This window comes from Papio anubis, chromosome 4 (genome assembly GCF_008728515.1).
Source record: "Papio anubis isolate 15944 chromosome 4, Panubis1.0, whole genome shotgun sequence".
In the NCBI taxonomy this organism is placed as follows: Eukaryota; Metazoa; Chordata; class Mammalia; order Primates; family Cercopithecidae; genus Papio; species Papio anubis.
In genome coordinates this window covers 116511352-116528221 of record NC_044979.1, presented here as the reverse complement: position 1 = coordinate 116528221, position 16870 = coordinate 116511352, and positions in this window count along the sequence as shown.

Here is a 16870-nt window from a genome sequence, read left to right as displayed (position 1 = left end):
GCTAACTGGTCTGTCCTGGTCCACCAGGATGAGGCTTGGGTTTAGTGCTTCAGGCCAAGGGGAACAAGGACAGAGAGGGGCTTGTGCAGGAATGGGGTTGGGGTCAGGGCTATGACCAGATTGTTCCACATCCTCGTGGAATTAAAGCCACAGACTAGTTCAAAATCCCAGCGTCTTGCAGCAATGAGGTTCTTAATAAGTACCTTTCTTTTGCCTGCATTGTCTCACAGACTATGCTGGTGGATTGAAGTCCTCCACATTTATAGCTGAGCAGTATTGCACAAAGCAGGGCTTGGTGGCATCAACCTTTCAACAAAGCCTTGTCTGACATGTATTCTTACAGTGTTCCATCAGCTCTTGGCTCATCCTCCCATGGTAGCTTGTGACATATTTACCGTGATTTGTGTGTGCCTGTGTTGCTCCTGGAGGTAAATGTCTTGAGGGCAATGGTTATGCCTAATTCATCTTGCTTTCTCAAGGTCATCCACAAGGACAAACGACATAAACTTCATAAACGTTGGCGATCATGATGAGAACATTTTTCAATTCAAAAATTGTTCTGGTTTCTTGTTGGCAGCAAAGAAGTATGGATTGTTGTTATTAATTGAGTCTTCTATTAATTTATAAATTTGGAAAATGTTTGTGTGTCTCTGTCTGTGGCTTGAGATGGACTTAGCTTATTGGTTGATTTGTCTGAAGTGGCTATGATTTTATGATAAAAATGTGCAGAATTAAGAGTTACTTGAAAACACAATAAAATTCATTGTTCACTTCTCTAATTTATGTTTCCTTTATTTTGCTGAAGTTTTGGTACATGTTGTTTCTCAGTTTTTAGGACTTTTTAAAAATAGAAGTTTAATGTTTAGGGTGGTCTAGTCTCTCATTTCCAGACATTTCTCTTGGCTCGTAGGGGCCAGAAATATGTAGAAATAACAGCACATTTTAGTTGAGAGTTTTGAAATGTAAAAATTTCAAACTTTTTGAAATTTTAGAACATTCTGTATTTCTTCAAGTAAGGTCTAGAAGGCATTTTTCTCTACTACTGTGCAATTAATGAGAAGGTAAAATGGATGACTTGAGAAAGAGAATAGGCATTTACTAGATGGGATGAGTTGAATACTTCCATTCTCACAGGACTTGCTTTGATTCAAAGTAAGTCCAACTTAAGTCTGAGGAGGAAAGAAGTACAGGTTTGTCCCTTACCAGATAGATGACTCTGAGCCAAGTAGATAATTTCTCTGAGTGCCAGTTTCTTCTTCTATCTGTAAAACAAATGTCCTACAGTTAAACTGTGAATCTAAACCAAGAACAGCCAACATGATACTGAAAGAGAAGGATGTCCAGAGGACTAATACTACCTAATTTAAGACTTTAAAGAGGTATAGTATCCTAGACAGTGTGATATTGGTGAAAGAATAGACAAATAGATCAATAAATCAAAAAAGAGAGCCCCAAAACAGACCCAAACAAATATTCAATTGATCTTTGATAAGGAAGAGAAGGCAATTCAAGGGTGCAAAGATAGTCTTTTCAACAAATAATTTTGGAACAACTGGTCATCCATGTGCAAAATAATAAATCTAGACACAGACCTTACACCCTTTCCAAAATTTATTCCAAATACTTAATAGACCTAAGTGCAAAAATCAAAATTATAACACGTCTAGTAGATAGCATAGAAAAAAAGTAGATGACCTTGGGTGTGGCAATGACTCTCTATATACAACACCCAAGGCATGATCTATGGAAGAAGGAGTTCAACATGTTGTACTTCATTAGAATGCACAATTAACACTCTGAGAAAGACATCGTCAAATAAATGAAAAGATGAGCCACAGACTGTGAGAAGGTGTTTGCAAAAGATATATATATGACAGAAGACTGGAAAACAATGAAGATAAGCCACAGACTGGAGAAAATATTTGCCAAACACATATCTGATAAAAAGAACTCGTATCCAAAATATATGAAACTTTTCTAAAACTTAACAGTAAGAAAACACACGACCCAACAAAAAGTGGGGAAAATATATGAACCAACACTTCAGGAGAGAGAATATACAAATGGCAATGAAACATATCAAAAGATACTCAACATCACATGTTAGGCAATTGAAAATCAAAACTAAAATAAGAAACCACTACACATATATTAGAATGGCAAAAATCCAAATAATTAAAAATACCAAATGCTGATGAAGTTGTGGAAGAACGAGGACTTTCAGTAATCATTGCTGGTGGGCGTGCAAAATGGCACAGCCACTTTGGAAGACAATTAAGCAGTTTCTTGTAAAGCTAAGCATATTCTTAACATTGTCCAGTCCTTCCTGGCCCATCTGTCTGGAACACGCTCCTCCTCTGCCTCCTCTTCTGTAAGATGCTCATTGTTTTCATCCCGTTTGTCCTCTTTTTGCTGAGACGAGTGCCCAGAGTGTGCTTTCACAGGGACCCAGGGAAGGGAGCATGTTGAGTGGGGAGGGAGTCAAAGCCAATGAGGATTGCGGATGGGGACGGCCAACACCAATGCGAGAGCTCTCATCGGCCTCCTCCCCTTTCAACATAAATGTGCTCACCTAGCCGTTCTCAGGGGGCCTCCCTCGAGCCTCTCTTCTTGGCTTCCATCTTGTCCTGCATCGTCCAGCTCTGTAGCTCTCGCATTGGTGTTGGCCGTCCCCATCCGCAATCCTCATTGGCTTTGACTGCCTCACCGCTCAACATGCTCCCTTCCCTGGGTCCCTGTGAAAGCACACTCTGGGCACTCTTCTCAGCAAAAAGAGGACAAACTGGATGAAAACAATGAGCATCTTACAGAAGAGGAGACAGAGGCTGGGCAGCCCACATCACATCCAGGTGTGCCCTTTCAGCAGTAATGGCAGGCAGGGCCAGACCCATGGCTCGCATTCAGCCAGGCTTTTCCCAAGCTTCCCTGCTGACTGACTTCCTCCTGGAATTGCTCCACAAAGAATCCTCGGGAACCTGTTATCTAATTCCTGCTGAAGAATGGAACCACTCACAACTCACGTGCTGCTTTAGGACAGTGGTTCTCACATCATGGGAGCACGTGGCAACGTGGAGACATTTGTGGCTGCCACAGTCCAGAAGGTGCACAAGGAGGCGGCTACCGGCTTCCAATGGAAGAAACCAGGGATAGTGCTAAACATCTTATAATGTATAGAACAGTTCCCCACCACACAACATGATTTTGAGACCCCAAACGTGCAGCTTTAGGAAAACAGGAAGAACAAAGGCGTATTTTATGCATTTTTTCTCTTGTCGAAAAATAAATGGAAGAAAAGGAAGACATAGAGGGAAGGTGAGGTGGAGGAGGGAGGAATGGGGTGAATGAGAAATTGTATTTGTAGGCAGATTTCTAATAGGGGTGAGGCTGGAGAATGAGATCCCTGCCACCGAGCCCTCCCATCAGGAGGCTGGCTGTGAGGAAAGACTTCAGAGCAGTCAGGGGTCAGATAGGATCTCAGTTCCTCGCAGGGCACTGGACACGCTGCCTCCACCACTGGAGTTCACTAACTCTGGAAAGTACAGAAGCCTTCACTGCAGAATGGAGATGGTGGTAGCACCTCAGCCAGGGAGTTTGAGGCTTAACCCAGGTGATCAAAGGACAAGGCTGTGTTAAAATTCAGAGCACCATGAACCCATTGGTCAACTTCAGATAGAATGAAAAGTGGAAAGTTGAAATGGAATCAAGAAGAGCAAGCAAAGAGCAGTTGTAGCTGGTGGAAACGGGGCAGAGGTGGGTGTACGGAAAGGTAGGAGAATGGGGAGAGAAGCAAAACATTGGATAAATAACAGAATTACAAAAGAAATGGAGCCTTTCCTGAGGTGGGGGAGTGAAGGCACGGATGAGAGGGCAGGGCAGTGCAGGACAAGAGGAGGAAATGTAGGATCAGGAGAGAGGGAGGGAAAGGAAAGCTCAGGAGATGGGAAGGAGGGACCAGCACATGTGAGTCTGGGAAAGTTGGACTGCCAAGGGTTCGGAAATGGCATGAGTAATAAGGACACATGTTATCTGGTTTGAGACACAGAGTGATGCCATTAAAGGGGATGCCCAGTGCTGAGAGAGAGGAACAAAGATAGCTTTGATGAGAGAGGAGCTGGGAAAGGAGCAGATGGGCAGCCAGAGTGGGAGGGCAGGGGCCTGTGACAGGGATGGCTGTGGGTGGGTGACTGGCAGGGAAAAGGAAGTGAGCTCAGGTTTCCTGGCAAGGAGACATGCTTCTCAGAGGATGAGCTGCCTGAATCAAGCCATTAACAGCTGCCAAGTGATTCCAGCAGACAGTATGCCTCTTTCAATTGGATTTCATATCCGTGAGTAATGAGCTGGGCCACATCTTTCCATGCTTCAAAAGATGAAGGTTGCTTCATTTTAAGCTGCTCAGTTACATCCTTTCGGAAGGAAATTTCAAACCGAGAAGTTTCCTTCACTTTTTGTTTCTGAAAGGAAAGCATCTAGTAATAAACTTTTACATTTCCCCAAAACCTGGGAGAAAGGGTGGGGGGTGGTGAGGGATAAAAAGCTACACGTTGGGTACAGTGTACACTGCTTAGGTGATGGGTGCACCAAAATCTCAGAAATCACCACTAAAGAACTTATTCATGTGATCAAACACCACCTGTTTCCCAAAAACCTATTGAAATAAAAAATATAAAATTTGAAAAAAAATATTTAAAATTCATCAGAAGATTTTCACAGTTGGACTTTGGAGAAGCTTTAATGTCAGCTGGTTTTGAAATGTCACATTTACTTACTCTACAGTTGTTCCTGGGCCCACGAAAATAGCAATGTATCTTAGCATTTGTGGCTATAGTGAGGGAAATAGTCCCAGTGCAGATACTTTTCTAGAAAACAGAAGGAACTGAAAGGGGGCAAAGGTCAGTCAGTGATAGAAAAATGTTCTAGAAAGCTTAAATCTATTTCCCCAAGAGTCCAGAATTTAGGAAGTAGTGCTTGGGAAAGCAAAGTCTTTTCATATACCTGATAGCCATTTGTATATATTTTTGGAGAGATGTCTATTCACGTTATTTCTTCATTGGGTACCATATATTCAAGTCTCATATTGTTTTGTTTTGTTTGTTTGTTTTTATTATACTTTATGTTCTAGGGTACATGTGCACAATGTGCAGGTTTGTTACATATGTATACATGTGCCATGTTGATGTGCTACACCCGTTAACTCATCATTTACGTTAGGTATATCTCCTAACGCTATCCCTCCCCCATGACCCCACCCCACAACAGGCCACGGTGTGTGATATTCCCCTTCCTGTGTCCAAGTGTTCTCACTGTTCAATTCCCACCTATGAGTGAGAATATGTGGTGTTTGGTTTTCTGTTCTTGTGATAGTTGACTGAGAATGATGGTATCCAGCTGCATCCATGTCCCTACAAAGGACATGCAGTCATCCTTTTTTATGGCTGTATAGTATTCCATGGTGTATATGTGTCACATTTTCTTAATCCAGTCTATCATTGATGTACATTTGGGTTTTATGGGCTGTTTGGTCTTTTGTTGCTGTTGTTGCTTTACTATTGAATTGCAGGAGTTTCCTTACATATTGTAGATATTAATTCCTTATTAGATATGAGGCTTACAAATATTTTCCCCCATTCTGTAGATTATCACTCTGCTAATTATTCTTTGCTGTGCAGAAAGTTCATAGTTTGATGTAGCCCTCTTTGTCTATTTTTGCATTTGTTGTTTCTGCTTTCGGTGTCAGACACATGAAATCATTGCCAAGATCAATGTCGTGAAGCTTTCCCCCTATGTTTTCTTCCAGAAGTTTTATAGTTTCAGATCTTACATTTAAATTTTACATTTTGAGTTGATTTTTGTCCATCAGGTAAGAGAGGGGTCCAATTTCTTTCCTTTGCATATATATCCAGTTTTCCTAGCACCACGTTGAAGAGACCATCCTTTCTATGTATTTTTGTCACTGTTGTCAAAGACCAGCTGACCATATATACGTAAATTTATTTCTGGGATTTCTACTCTGTTCCATTTGTCTAGATGTCTTTACACCAGTGGTATATATGTTTTGAGATTAGGAAGTGTGATGCCTTCAGCTTTGTTTTTCTTTCTCAATATTGTTTTGGCTAGTCAGGATCTTTTGTAAGCAACTTCAGCAAAGTCTCAGGATACAAAATCAATGTGCAAAAATCATAAGCATTCTTATATACCAGTAACAGACAAACAGAGTGCCAAATCATGAATGAACTCCCATTCACAATAGCTTCAAAGACAATAAAATACCTAGGAATCCAACTTACAAGGGATGTAAAGGACCTCTTCAAGGAGAACTACAAACCACTGCTCAGTGAAATAAAAGAGGACACAAACAAATGGAAGAACATACCATGCTCATGGAGAGGAAGAATCAATATTGTGAAAATGGCCATACTACCCAAGGTAATTTATAGATTCAATGCCATACCCATTAAGCTACCAATGACTTTCTTCACAGAATTGGAAAAAACTGCTTTAAAGTTCATATGGAACCAAAAAAGACCCCGCATTGCCAAGATAATCCTAAGCCAAAAGAACAAAGCTGGAGGCATCATGCTACCTGACTTCAAACTATACTACAAGGCTACAGTAACCAAAACAGCATGATATTGGTACCAAAACAGAGATATAGACCAATGGAACAGAACAGAGCCCTCAGAAATAATACCACACATCTACAGCCATCTGATCTTTGACAAACCTGACAAACACAAGAAATGGGGAAAGGATTCCCTATTTAATAAATGGTGCTGGGAAAATTAGTTAGCCATAAGTAGACAGCTGAAACTGGATCCTTTCCTTACTCCTTATATGAAAATTAATTCGAGATGGATCAGAGACTTAAATGTTAGACCTAATACCATAAAAACCCTTGAAGAGAATCTAGGTAATACCATTCAGAACATAGGCATGGGCAAGGACTTCATGTCTAAAACACCAAAAGCAACGGCAACAAAAGCCAAAATTGACAAATGGGATCTAATTAAACTAAAGAGCTTCTGCACAGCAAAAGAAACTACCATCAGAGTGAACAGACAACCTACAGAATGGGAGAAAATTTTTGCAATCTACTCATCTGACAAAGGGCTAATATCCAGAACCTACAAAGAACTCAAACAAATTTACAAGAAAAAAACAAACAACTCCATCGAAAAGTGGGCAAAGGATATGAACAGATAGTTCTCAAAAGAAGACATGCATACAGCCAACAGACACATGAAAAAATGCTCATCATCACTGGCCATCAGAGAAATTCAAATCAAAACCACAATGAGATACCATCTCACACCAGTTAGAATGGCAATCATTAAAAAGTCAAGAAACAACAGGTGCTGGAGAGGATGTGGAGAAATAGGAACACTTTTACTCTGTTGGTGGGATTGTAAACTGGTTCAACAATTGTGGAAAACAGTATGGCGATTCCTCAGGATCTAGAACTAGAAATACCATATGACCCAGCCATCCCATTACTGGGTATATACCCAAAGGATTATAAATCATGCTACTATAAAGACACATGCACACGTATGTTTATTGTGGCACTATTCACAATAGCAAAGACTTGGAATCAACCCAAATGTCCATCAGTGACAGACTGGATTAAGAAAATGTGGCACATATACACCATGGAATACTATGCAGCCATAAAAAAGGATGAGTTTGTGTCCTTTGTAGGGACATGGATGCAGCTGGAAACCATCATTCTCAACAAACTATCACAGGAACAGAAAACCAAACACCACATAGTTTCACTCATAGGTGGGAATTAAACAATGAGATCACTTGGACTCTGGAGGGGGAACATCACACACTGGGGTCTATTATGGGGATGGGGGAGTGGGGACGTATGGCAGTGGGAGTTACACCTGATGTAAATGATGAGTTGATGGGTGCTGATGAGTTGGTGGGTGCAGCACACCAACATGGCACAGGTATACGTATGTAACAAAACTGCACGTTGTGCACATGTACCCTAGAACTTAAAGTATAATAATAAAAAAAAAAGAAAAGAAAGAGAAAATGTGGCACATATACACCATGGAATACTATGCAGCCATAAAAAAGGATGAGTTCATGTCCTTTGTAGGGACATGGATGCAGCTGGAAACCATCATTCTGAGCAAACTATTGCAAGAACAGAAAACCAAACATGGCATGTTCTCACTCATAGGTGGGAGTTGAACAATGAGATCACTCAGACACAGGAAGGTGAACATCACACACCGGGGCCTATTGTGGGGTGGGGAGAGGGCAGAGGGATAGCATTAAGAGATATACCTAATATAAATGATGAGTTAAGGGTGCAGCACACCAACATGGCACATGTATACATATGTAACAAACCTGCACATTGTGCACATGTACCCTAGAATTTAAAGTGTAATTTAAAAAAAGAAGAATTTTAGAATTGTTGCATCTATTTCTGAACAAAATCCCATTGAAATTTTGATAAGGATTACATTGAATCTGCATGAAGGAAACGCAAATCAAAATCACAATGAGATAGAACTTTATACTTGTTAGGGTAGCTATTTTATATATTATATACTATTTTATATATAATATATATTTATATTACATAAATATAAATATATATTTATCATTATATTGTATATATAATATAATGATAAATGTTAGCAAGAATGTGGAATTGGTACCCATGCCCACTTTTGGTGGTAATATAGAATGGTTCAGTTGCTATGAAAAACAGCATGAAAATCCCTCAAAAAGTGAAAAACAGCACTACCATATGATCCATCAATCTCCCTTCTGGATATGTACTGAAAATAATGGAAATAAACATCTTGAAGAGGTATTTGCACTTCCATATTCATGACAGCATTATTCACAACAGCCAAGATGTGGACACCACCTAAGGGTCCACCAATGGAGGAATGGATAAAGAAAATGTAGTATACACAGAATTCAGCCTTAAAATAGAAGGAAATTCTGCCATCTGGATTTGGATAAACCTGGAGGACAAGATGATAAATGAAATAAGCCTGTCATAGAACGACGAATATAGAACATATATGATGTATCTAAAATAGTAAAACCCAGGAAGCAGAGAATGGTTGCCAGGGCCTGGAGGGATAAGGAAATTTGGAGATGCTACTCAATGGATTATAAAGTTTCCATTGAGTAAGACGAATAAGTTGTAGAGATCTGCTCTACAACGTGTTGCTTATAGTTAATAATATTGCATTGTATACTTAACGTTTTGTTAAGAGAGCAAGCCTCATGTTAAATATTCTTACCACATACACAAAAAACGATGTTAAATTAGGGGTGTGGTATCTAAACAGGAATAACTTAACGAATGTAGAACAGAGTCTAAGTTTCTTTTACAAGTGAGCAATGTGGGAACTTGTATTTAGTTGTTATGAAAAGAGAGCTGCTGCTATGTGCATAAATGTCTGTTATGTCTGCTGTTATTTGCATAAATACGGAGGAGGGCACATATCCCCCAGGACATTAGCTATGGACAACAGAATCATCAACTTACTGAAGCAAATGATGAAACCCATACATGAAGAATACCTGGGGAAGTGTATATCCAGAAAGCTGGAGGTGGAAATGGAAGGACCATGGCCTGACTCATTCTAGCCTGACGAGTCGGTCAAGGCTAGCCTAGAATGTTTAGTATATTTTGGTTTTGCAGAATTGTATAAATTAGCTACTACGTGCTAAGTATTTTGCTAGGTGCTTAAGAGATGAAGTGACACAATCCTTGCCAAAGACTTTATATAGTCCAGTAGAAAAGGGAATACCACTGAGTGTCTTAAATGAATGATGGAAACTCAGAGTGTACCTAAATCTAGAGGAGAGGATCTGCCCTGACCTGCAGGGTCATTTCTGCCTCTCAAAAGAGGCAGTGTCTACTAAATGACTTTGATTGACAGCAAATCTGTGCCGGGCATTCTGTAGTAATCATTTAAGTCAATTCTTACAACATCCCTCTAAGGTGGATATTATGTCCCCCATTTTATCAAAGAGGAAACTCATCTCAAAAAAGTGTAATAACTTACCCAAGATGACAGGGCTGGTAAGTGGTTTCAGTAAGAACTAGATCAGCTGGTTTAAGGACCATGCTTCTCCCTCTACATCTTGGCTACCCTGGTCCACAGAAAATTCTGGTTGAAGTTAGGTGGACGTGGAAGTGCTTAGAATGCCAGAGTGCACCTTTGGAGGAGAGAAACGTGGAAAAATTCAGTCCAGGATTACTGTGCTGGCACTGATGGAGAAAAGGCCCTGCAGTAGTAGAAGAGTAGCTATGTCAGATGAGGACATGGGCATCCAGGATGCCCAAGCTCAGTGCAATGCAGTAGAGACAATTAACCGGTCACTAGGAAAACACCCATCATCACTGGCTGAAAGGGTGGACCTCACGGGCTGGTTCACCAGAGACACTACAGCCATGGCTGAGATCAGTACCCATATCCTCCTTAGTCCACTCTTCCCCACAAAAAACTGTTAACAAACTAGGGTAACAAATGGTACTCAGCTTTGTTCGATTACATTGTTCTCTAAATGCCTGATTCATCCAATAAACCAAGAGCCTCTCCAAGGGAAAGAACTATACAATTAGTAGACTGAATCCGTATTACCTTGCAGAGGTAAAAGGGTTCAGAAGTGGTTCAGTGCAGTTTTTTGAATGCAACGAGGAACCACATTAGAGCAGAAGGATAAGACCACAAGTCATCAGAATGAGTGTTGTAACCTTGCCAACCTGCAGTCTCAATTTTTGGAAAGGCTGTTTGTCCTATAAATAGAAATTGGCTTTTCTTGAAGAAGGGTAGACTATTTGTTGACATGGTTCTTTGGAAAGATTTTACATCCAACTCTTGACCAGTGTTCTCTGTAGTCCAGAATAAAACTGGGAGTGTGCGGCTTCCTGAGGCATTTGATGAGGGAAGGAGTGGCCAGAACAAGTGCCCTCAAGGGAACTGCAAAGGGCCAAAGGCGACCAGATGTCCAGGTCTGGGTGGCTGAACATTTTGCAAGACCAAACTTTCTGCCACCACTTTTCAGAGTAGCAGAAAAACCAGTTTTCTTTTGGAATTTTTATATTTTTAGTTCTTTTTTTCAAGTGAAAATGGAATGACAACTTTGGTGGGGGAACAAAAAGCATTTTCTCTCCACTGTTTTCTTACTTATGATTTTTTTTCTATATTCTAGAAAAAAAAAAAAAAGAATGAGTTGCAGTGTTTCAGAATCTGAAGGAAGTTTTCATTCCAAAGGTTGCAAGTGATTTGTAGATCTGTAAGGTTTCATTAGGAAAAAACACGTTATTTCGCTTATATTCCTAATAGAGAGTTTTAATCCATCTTTAAAAAGTGTAGAAAGTTAGTAGGAGGAGTAAATATGCTTTTCAAGGCAAAGTAACCTCTAGTAGTCCCCGGCCCAAATGGGACTAGGGATTTTTGACAGATGAAAACTGAAGGTTCAGAGTGGAGAATGCCTTGTCCCAGAGGATTTAGCAAGACAGTGGTGGAACTTGTTGGGAGGCAGGTCCCTACCTGCCAGTTCAGGTCTCCCTCTGTGTAAGGCAGATGCGTAAGATTTAGCTTCAGTCTCAGGCAATATCTCTTATTCTTTAGTGAAAAATTTGAAGAATGATACAAATGTGTTTTTCTAGATTATAGGATAGAATTTGTATCATGATCTACCATTTTTCTGCATTTAAGAGAGAAGGACTTCTTTAACAATCCAGTGGATAAGATGATTCATTTTGTGGATACCAGTCAGCTGAATCTTTCCCCAGCCACACTTTCATCTTCCAATGGACTTATCAATGAAGTGGCCATGGTGGCAGGGATGGAAGTTATGCATGGACTCAGCAACATGGACTTCCATTCACCAAGGCTGACCTGGATATAGTCACTGGTGAGTGTCTAATCTGCCAACAGCAGAGACAAGCACTGAGTCCCCAAGATGGCATCATTTCTGAGAGTGAACCGATGTTAAGAAAAATGTGCCACTACTTTGAAAACTTTGATAATTTTTCAAAAGCTTAAGGACACACCTATTATAAAACTTAGTTATTTCACTCCTAAAGAAATCCCAAGAGAAAGGAAAATATGTTATACGTCTGGAAAGGTTTTTACATAAACATTAATAAAAGTTCTATTCATAATGGCTAGAAACTGAAAACAACTCAAATATTCATCAAGAAGTGAATGGATAAATTATAGTATATCCATAGAATAGATAATTCTCAGTATTAAAAAGGAACAAATTCTTCTTCTTCTTCCTCCTCTTCCTCCTCTTCCTCCTCCTCCTCCTCTCCTCCTCCTCCTCCTCCCCTCCTCCTCCTCCTCCTCCCCTCCTCCTCCTCCCCTCCTCCTCCTCCCCTCCTCCTCCTCCTCCTCCTCCTCCTCCTCCTCCTTTTTCTTCTTCTTCTTCTTCTTCTTCTTCTTCTTCTTCTTCTTCTTCTTCTTCTTCCTCCTCTTCCTCTTCTTCTTCTTCTTCTTCTTCTTCCTTCTTCTTCTTCCTCTTCCTCTTCCTCTTCCTCTTCTTTTTTGAGACCAGATTCTCCTCTGCCCAGGCTGGAATGCGGTAAAGCAATTGACTCACTGCAACCTCTGCTTCCCGGGTTCAAGTGATTCTCTTGCTTTAGTCTCCTGAGTAGCTGGGACTACAGACGCCCGCCACCATGCCTGGCTAATTTTTTGTATTTTTAGTAGAGACAGGGTTTCACCATGTTAGCCAGGATGGTGTTGATCTCCTGATCTCGTGATCCGCCCACCTTGGCCCCCCACACAACATAGATAAATGTCAAAATCATTATGCTAGTTGAGAGAAACCTGATGCAAAAGAATATGTACTGTATGATTCTACTTATGTAAAATCTATAAAAGGCAAACTAATTTATAGTGACAAAAAAATCATAAGTTCAGTGACTGCCTGGGGCCTGGGGCAGAGGGAGAGATGAACTGCAAATCATGACAGAGAATATTCTGGGAATGATTAAAAGATTTGGGAGTTTGAATGTTGCAGTAGTTTCACAGAAATATACACTTGCCGAAACTCATACAAATGTGTACTTTAAATTCGTGCATTAAAAAGAACACACAAATTACACCTCAGAAAAGATTAGGATCATCTGCGCAATAGGAAAACATAAATTGAGACTGGCTCAAACATGATGGAATTTAATATCACAGGGTGATCCAAAGCTGATATGGCAGCTCCACATTGTCTGCAGGGACCTACACTACCAGTGCCCTGTCAACATTTTGGCTCACGGTCATTTCTTTGTTTAAGGTACTACTATAACTATTCACGACATGCACGTTCCAGGCTGATGGCAAAAGGAGAGTGAAAGATAAACAGATTTGTGGCACGCCAAGTGTACTCTTTCTAATCAGCCTGTCTAGAGGTGCACATTTGCTTATGTCTTACTGGTGTGATTTTAGTCACACGTCAATACCTACCTGCAAGAGAGATTGGTGATCTGGTAGAAATCTCAGCTGAAAATTGTGATCTATTTTCAAAGAAAGTAAATACTTGGAGTTTCTGGCCATAGTAAGATTGTGTGGTTAAGAGTTTACTGGCTCTTTCCCAAATGGTGCTGGGAAAAGTGAATATCCACATGCAAAAGAATAAAGTTGGACTTCTATCTCTCCCTGTATGCAAAAATTAACTTAAAATAGACTTAAGACTTAAAGGTAAACCTAAAAACTCTAAAACTCGTAGGAAAAAAAAATAGGAGAAACCTGCATGACATTGGATTTGTCAATGATTTCTTGGATTTTTTTGGATGATACAAAAAGCATAGGCAATGAAAGAAAGAAAGATTAAATTATACCCCACCAAAATTAAAATTTTCCATGTATCAGTGGGCACTATCAATAGAATGAAAAGGCAAGCCATAAAATGGAAGAAAATATTTTCAAATCATATTTCTGATACAGGATTAATATCCAGAACATATAAACGATTTCTACAACTCAACACAAACCAGCTTGGTTAAAAAATGAGAAATGGACTTGACTAGGCATTTCTTTAAAGAAAATACACAAATGGCAATTAGCACATAAAAGATGTTCACTATTATGACTAAGCAAGGGGCTTATCCTTCATGTGTATCAAAGCTGATCCTATGGCACTGTTTTTTGAGAAAAGTAAAAGCTTTATTGTGAGTCATCCCACGAAAAGACAGGGGACAACACTCACCTCTATCCCCCTGCTATCTGAGTGGCGGGTTGAGCTTTTATGGCATTTCTAACTAATCCCAGGTGACGCCAATGCAGCTGGTCTGCTGGGATGATGATGTTAACAATTAAGTGAAAACCTTTTCCCATTGTACGAGCCAGGGCTACATCCATTTGAGCTGGTACTGTGGTTGCAATATCCATAATCATTAGGGAAATATAAATTAAAATCACAAGGGGATGCTACTTTATACCCATGAGGGTAGCTATTGTCAAAAAGAAAGAAAATAATACATGTTGTAGAGGATGTGGAAAAACTGGGAATTTTGTGCATTGCTAATGGAAATGTAAAATGAGGCCGTGACTGTGGAAAACAGTATTGTGATTCCTCAAAATAGTAGAAATAGAATTACCATACCATGCAGAAATTTCACTTCTGGTTATACCCAAAAGAATTGAAGGCAGGGTTTCAAAGAGATATTTGAACAGTCATGTTCTTGGCAGCGTTATTCACAATATCTAAAATATGGAAGCAACCCAAGTGTCCATGGATTGATGAACAGATAAATCAATTGTGGTGCATTTATACAATAGAATATTCTATACCCTTAAAAGGAAGGAGATTTTGACATTTGCAATATAGATAAACCTTGAGAATATTATGCCAAGTGAAATCACCAGTCATGAAAGAATAAATACTGTATGATTTGCATCTATGATGTCCTTAGAGTAGTCAAGTTCATAGAGACAGAAAGTAGAATAGGGGTTGCCAGGAGATGGGGGAAGGGGAATGGGGAGTTAATGTTTAATGGGGACAGAGTTTCATTTTGCGAAGATGAAAAGGTTCCGGAGACGGATGGTGCTGATGATTGCACAATGTTGTGAATGGATTTAGTGCCACTGAACGAGACACTTAAAAATGGCTAAAATGGTATATTTTACGTTTTGTAATTTTATGATAATATTTAAATATAAAGAGTTTACTGGCCCCAAGGATAGTTGCTCAAAAGCTGAGTTATCGGCTGGGCATGGTGGCTCATGCCTATAATCCCAGCACTTTCGGAGGTTATATATATATAAATATATATAAAAAAATATAAAAATATATAAAAATATATATTAAAAAATATAAATATATAAATATATAAAAAATATAAATATATATAAAAATATAAATATATAAATATATAAAAATATATGTATAAATATATGTATAAATATATAAAAATATATAAATATATAAATATATAAAAATATATATATAAATATTTAAAAAATTAGCCAGGTGTGGTGGTGCACACTTGTACTTCCAGCTACTCAAGAGGCTGAGGTGGGAGTATCTCTTGAACCTGGGAAGCAGAAGTTGCGGTGAGCCGAGATTGCGCCACTGCACTCCAGCTTGGGTGACAGATCAAGGAAAAACATAAAAAAGCTGAGTTATTATTATCTGAAATCCTGTAGAGGGACTTTCTATAGTGGGGAAAAGAGTCCACTGGAGAGCCTATAAACTCCTCTAACCCTGTCTTCTGTGAATGAGTAGAGAGATGAAGTACAGGTCCTTGGCCCTTTACATTTATCCCCAAACCATATCTTCCCTCATCCAGCATTTCCAGCAATACAGGAAGGAAAGAAAATGAAAAGATTGTCTGATTTTACTATGACAACCTTTCATGAGATCTGGTCCAGAAGCGTGCACCCCATGGCTGTGTCCTCTCACCTGTGAAAGGAGGATCCACCTCAGTAAGCTGAGCTTCCTCCCAACCTGACAGACTACACATACCAGGCCAGAATTTCCTAATATAGACTCTCTTGGACACAAATAGGCTGGAAGCTGTTCCTCAGGATGAAGATGGACTTATACCAAGTACAATGCGGAAAGCATCGTAATTGAATTATCTATAAAGGATCATATTTTATTTTCTGGAGATGGCCACAATGATAGTTTCTTTACCACATTTTTTTCTGATGTGGGAATGTGATTCTTCTTGCATTGAGTGCTAGGGTTTATGTTACCTCCCTTGAATCTGGGTGGGTCTGTAAGCAATAGAGTGTGGATGACATGATGCTGCATGTGTTCTGAAGTCAGGGCAGAAAGCCACTGCTGCCTTGCTCATTGGACATTCCTGCTTGGAGCCCTGAGGGCCCTGCAAGGCATCCAGTGACCCAGAGTCCACCAACACCTGAGGACACCATGCTGCTGGGGAGCCCAGGCATAGGTGCTCCTAGTGACGATCCTAGTCTCTGACTCCTCCCAGCCCAGATAACACACATGATGAATATTGGAGTCCTCAGATGACTGCAGCCACCAGCCATCGAGTCCCCTCTGAGTCTTCCCCCCAAGTCCTCACTCATCATGGAGCACAGAGAAACCATCTTGCTCTGCTGTGTCTGCATTTCTAACCCACACATCCATGCATATGATCAAATGGTTGCTGTTGCATGTGACTAAATTTGGGATTGCTTGCTATGCAACAATAGTTAATAGAATGTACATGTGCACGGAGAAAAATTTCTAAGTCTTAGAACAAAGAAACCTGTTTAACTTTATTTTACAAAGCATATCCTTTGACTACCAATCTCCTTTCTCAGGCAGTCCTTATTAACATTATGGAAAACTATTAGTCTCTAAAACTCATTTTAAAAATAATTTCAGCTTTTATTTTAGATTCAGGATGTACATGTACAGGTTTGTT